Genomic DNA, 5,595 nt, shown 5'->3' with positions numbered 1-5,595 from the left:
ATTTTGTGTGATTTTTGTTTTTTGTCATATTTTGTTCCTTACTGCTTTCTTAGCCCTGTTTAAGTATGTGCATTAATTTGCAGTAGTTTTAGGTCTAATGATGGTCCTAACTCAATTTTTTTTTTTTTTTGAAATTTTTTTGAAAAAATATGCCTTGTTATAGCCTTACTTTTGATTTTAGGTGAATTTTTTTTTTTGTCATTTTTTGTACCTTACTGCTTTCTTAGCCCTGTTTAAGTATGTGCATTATAAATGCAGTAGTTTTTAGAGTCTAATGATGGTCCTAACTCAATTTTTTTTTTTTTTTAATTTTTTGAAAAAATATGCCTTGTTATAGCCTTACTTTTGATTTTGGTGAATTTAGTTTTTTTGTCATTTTTTGTGCCTTACTGCTTTCTGAGCCCTGTTTAAGTATGTGCATTATATTGCAGTAGTTTTTAGGGTCTAATGATGGTGCTAACTCAATTTTTTTTTTTTTTTTCATTTTTGAAAAATATGCCTTGCTATAGCCTACTTTTTGATTTGGGGTTGAATTTTGTTTTTTGTCAATTTTTGTACCTTACTGCTTTCTTAGCCCTGTTTAAGTATGTGCATTATATTTGCAGTAGTTTTGAGAGTCTAATGATGGTCCTAACTCAATTTTTTTTTTTTTTTGAAATTTTTTTGAAAAAATATGCCTTGTTATAGCCTTACTTTTGATTTTAGGTGAATTTTGTTTTTTTGTCATTTTTGTGCCTTACTGCTTTCTATGCCCTGTTTAAGTATGTGCATTATATTTGCAGTAGTTTTTAGGGTCTAATGATGGTCTAACTCAATTTTTTTTTTTTTTTATAATTTTTTTAAAAATATGCCTTGCTTTAGCCTTACTTGTAAATTGGGTGAATTTTGTTTTTTGTCATTTTTTGTGCCTTACTGCTTTCTTAGCCCGTTTAGTATGTGCATTATATTTGCAGTAGTTTTTCAGGGTCTATGATGGTCTAACTCAATTTTTTTTTTTTTTTGAAATTTTTTGAAAAATATGCTTGTTATAGCCTTACTTTTGATTTTAGGTGAATTTTGTTTTTTGTCATTTTTGTACCTTACTGCTTTCTGAGCCCTGTTTAAGTATGTGCATTATATTTGCAGTAGTTTTTAGGGTCTAATGATGGTCTAACCAATTTTTTTTTTTTTTTCATTTTGAAAAATATGCCTTGCTATAGCCTTACTTTTGATTTTGGTGAATTTTGTTTTTTGTCAATTTTTGTACCTTACTGCTTTCTTAGCCCTGTTTAAGTATGTGCATTATATTTTGCAGTAGTTTTTAGAGTCTAATGATGGTCCTAACTCAATTTTTTTTTTTTTTAAATTTTTTGAAAAATATGCCTTGCTATAGCCTTACTTTTGATTTTTGGCTGAATTTTGTTTTTTGTCAATTTTTGTACCTTACTGCTTTCTTAGCCCTGTTTAAGTATGTGTATTATATTTGCAGTAGTTTTTAGGGTCTAATGATGGTCCTAACTCAATTTTTTTTTTTTTTTGAAATTTTTGAAAAAATAAGCCTTGTTATAGCCTTACTTTTGATTTTAGGTGAATTTTGTTTTTTGTCATTTTTTGCGCCTTACTGCTTTCTTAGCCCTGTTTAAGTATGTGCATTATATTTGCAGTAGTTTTTAGGGTCTAATGATGGTGCTAACTCAAATTTTTTTTTTTTTTTTTTCATTTTTGAAAAAATATGCCTTGCTATAGCCTTACTTTGATTTTGGGTGAATTTTGTTTTTTGTCAATTTTTTGTACCTTACTGTTTTCTTAGCCCTGTTTAAGTATGTGCATTATATTTGCAGTAGTTTTTCAGGGTCTAATGATGGTCCTAACTCAATTTTTTTTTTTTTGAAATTTTCGAAAAAATATGCCTTGCTATAGCCTTTCTTTTGATTTTGGTAATTTGGTTTTTGTCATTTTTTGTGCCTTACTGCGTTCTTAGCCCTGCTAGTATGTGCAATATATTTGCAGTAGATTTTTAGGGTCTAATGGGGGTCCTAACTCAATTTTTTTTTTTTTAATTTTTGAAAAAATAGGCCTTGTTATAGCCTTACTTTTGATTTTGGGTGAATTTTGTTTTGTCATTTTTTGTGCCTTACTGCTTTCGAGCCCTGTAAGTATGTGCATTATATTGCAGTAGTTTTTAGGTCTAATGATGGTCCTAACTCAATTTTTTTTTTTTTTTCATTTTTGAAAAAATATGCCTTGCTATAGCCTTACTTTTGATTTTGGGTGAATTTTGTTTTTTGTCAATTTTTGTACCTTACTGCTTTCTGAGCCCTGCTATTAAGTATGTGCATATATTTGCAGTAGATTTTTAGGGTCTAATGATGGTCCTAACTCAATTTTTTTTTTTTTTGAAATTTTTTTGAAAAATATGCCTTGTTATAGCCTTACTTTTGATTTTAGGTGAATTTGTTTTTTGTCATTTTTGCGCCTTACTGCTTTCTTAGCCCTGTTTAAGTATGTGCATTATATTTGCAGTAGTTTTTAGGGTCTAATGATGGTCCTAACTCAATTTTTTTTTTTTTTATAATTTTTGAAAAATATGCCTTGCCTTAGCCTTATTTTTAAATTTAGGTGAATTTTGTTTTTTGTCATTTTTTGTGCCTTACTGCTTTCTTAGCCCTGTTTAAGTATGTGCATTATATTTGCAGTAGTTTTTAGGGTCTAATGATGGTGCTAACTCAATTTTTTTTTTTTTTTCATTTTTGAAAAAATATGCCTTGCTTTAGCCTTATTTTTAAATTTAGGTGAATTTTGTTTTTTGTCATTTTTTGTGCCTTACTGCTTTCTTAGCCCTGTTTAAGTATGTGCTATATTGCAGTAGTTTTTAGGGTCTAATGATGGTCCTAACTAAATTTTTTTTTTTTTTGAAATTTTTTGAAAAAATATGCCTTGTTATAGCCTTACTTTTGATTTTAGGTGAATTTTGTTTTTTGCATTTTTGTACTTACTGCTTTCTTAGCCTGTTTAAGTATGTGCATTATATTTGCAGTAGTTTTTAGAGTCTAATGATGGTCCTAACGAATTTTTTTTTTTTTTCATTTTTGAAAAAATATGCCTTGTTATCCCTTACTTTTGATTTTAGGTGAATTTTGTTTTTGTCATTTTGTACCTTACTGCTTTCGAGCCCTGTTTAAGTATGGCATTATATTGCAGTAGTTTTAGGGTCTAATGATGGTCCTAACTCAATTTTTTTTTTTTTTTTATTTTTTAAAAAATATGCCTTGCTATAGCCTTACTTTTGATTTGGTGAATTTTTGTTTTGTCAATTTTTGTACCTTCTGCTTCTTAGCCCTGTTAAGTATGTGCATTTATTGCAGTAGTTTTTAGAGTCTAATGATGGTCCTAACTCAATTTTTTTTTTTTTTTTTTTTTTGAAAAATATGCCTTGTTATAGCTTACTTTTGATTTAGGTGAATTTTTGTTTTTTGGTCATTTTGTACCTACTGCTTCCGAGCCCTTTTAAGTATGTGCTTATATTTGCAGTAGTTTTAGAGGTCTAATGATGGGCCTACTCAACTTTTTTTTTTTTTTTTTTTTCATTTTGAAAAATATGCCTTACTGTTGATTTTGGGTGAATTTAGTTTTTTTGTCAATTTTTGTACCTTACTGCTTTCTGAGCCCTGTTTAATATGTGCATGATATTTGCAGTAGTTTTTTAGGTCTAATGATGGTGCTAACTCAATTTTTTTTTTTTTTTCATTTTTTGAAAAATATGCCTTGCTATAGCCTTACTTTTGATTTTGGGTGAATTTTGTTTTTTGTCAATTTTTGTACCTTACTGCTTTCTTAGCCTGTTTAAGTAGTGCATTATTTGCAGTAGTTTTTTTAGGTCTAATGATGGTCCTAACTCAATTTTTTTTTTTTTTGAAATTTTTTTGAAAAATATGCCTTGCTTTAGCCTTACGTTTTAAATTTAGGGAATTTTGTTTTTGTCATTTTTTGTGCCTTACTGCTTTCTTAGCCCGTTTAAGTATGTCTTATATTTGCAGTAGTTTTTAGGGTCTAATGATGGTCCTAACTCAATTTTTTTTTTTTTGAAATTTTTCGAAAAATATGCTTGCTTTAGCCTTACTTTTAATTTTGGGTGAATTTTGTTTTTTGTCATTTTTTGTGCCTTACTGCTTTTCTGAGCCCTGGTTAAGTATGTGCATTATATTTGCAGTAGTTTTTAGAGTCCTAATGGATGGTCCTAACTCAATTTTTTTTTTTTTGAAATTTTTGTTGAAAAATAGCCTGGCTTTAGCCTTACTTTTAAATTTAGGTGAATTTGTGGTTTTTTGTCATTTTTTGTGCCTTACGCTTTCTTAGCCCTGTTAATATTGCATTATTTTGCAGTAAGTTTTAGGGTCTAATGATGGTCCTAACTCAATTTTTTTTTTTTTGAATTTTCGAATATGGCTTGCTTTAGCCTTACTTTTAATTTGGGTGAATGTTTGTTTTTTGTCATTTTTTGTGCCTTACTGCTGCTTTCTGAGCCTGTTTAAGTATGTGCATTAGATTGCAGTAGTTTTTAGGGTCTAATGGGTCCTAACTCAATTTTTTTTTTTTTTGAAATTTTTCGAAAAATATGCCTTGCTATAGCCTTACTTTGATTTTGGGTGAATTTTGTTTTTTGTCAATTTTTTGTACATTACTGCTTTCTTAGCCCTGTTTAGTATGTGCATTATATTGTGCAGTAGTTTTTAGGGTCTAATGATGGTCCTAACTCAATTTTTTTTTTTTTTTTATAATTTTGAAAATATGCCTTGCTTTAGCTTATTTTTTAAATTTAGGTGAATTTTGTTTTTTGTCATTTGTTTGTGCCTTACTGCTTGCTTAGCCTGTTTAAGTATGTGCATTATATTGCAGTAGTTTTTCGGGTCTAATGATGGTGCCTAACTCAATGTTTTTTTTTTTTTTTCATTTTTGAAAAAATGCCTTGCTTATAGCCTTACTTTGATTTTGGGTGAATTTTGTTTTTTGTCATTTTTGTCCTTTACTCTGCTTTCTTAGCCCTGTTTAGTATGTGCAATTATATTTGCAGTAGTTTTTTAGAGTCTACTGATGGTCCTAACTCAATTTTTTTTTTTTTTTGAAATTTTTTTGAAAATATGCCTTGTTATAGCCTTACTTTTGATTTAGGAATTTTGTTTTTTGTCATTTTTTGCGCCTTACTGCTTTCTTTGCCCGGTTTAAATTGTGCATTATATATTTAGCAGTACGTTTTTAGGGTCTAATTGATGGTCCTAACTCAATTTTTTTTTTTTTTTATGAAATTTTGAAAAATATGCCTTGCTTTAGCCTTACTTTTAAATTTAGGTGAATTTTTGTTTTTTTGTCATTTTTTGTGCCTTACTGCTTTCTTAGCCCTGTTTAAGTATGTGCATTATATTTGCAGAGTTTTTTAGGGTCTAATGATGGTGCCTAACTCAATTTTTTTGTTTTTTTTTTTGAACTTTTCGAAAATAATTGCCTTGCTATAGCCTTACTTTTGATTTTGGGTTGAATTTGTTTTTTGTCATTTTTTGTGCCTTCTGCTTTCTTAGCCCGGTTTAAGTAGGTGCTTATATTTGCAGTAGTTTTCGGGTC

The sequence above is a fragment of the Gouania willdenowi genome, chromosome 18 (assembly GCF_900634775.1).
Source record: "Gouania willdenowi chromosome 18, fGouWil2.1, whole genome shotgun sequence".
Classification (NCBI taxonomy): Eukaryota; Metazoa; Chordata; class Actinopteri; order Blenniiformes; family Gobiesocidae; genus Gouania; species Gouania willdenowi.
This window is presented reverse-complemented; position numbering follows the sequence as displayed.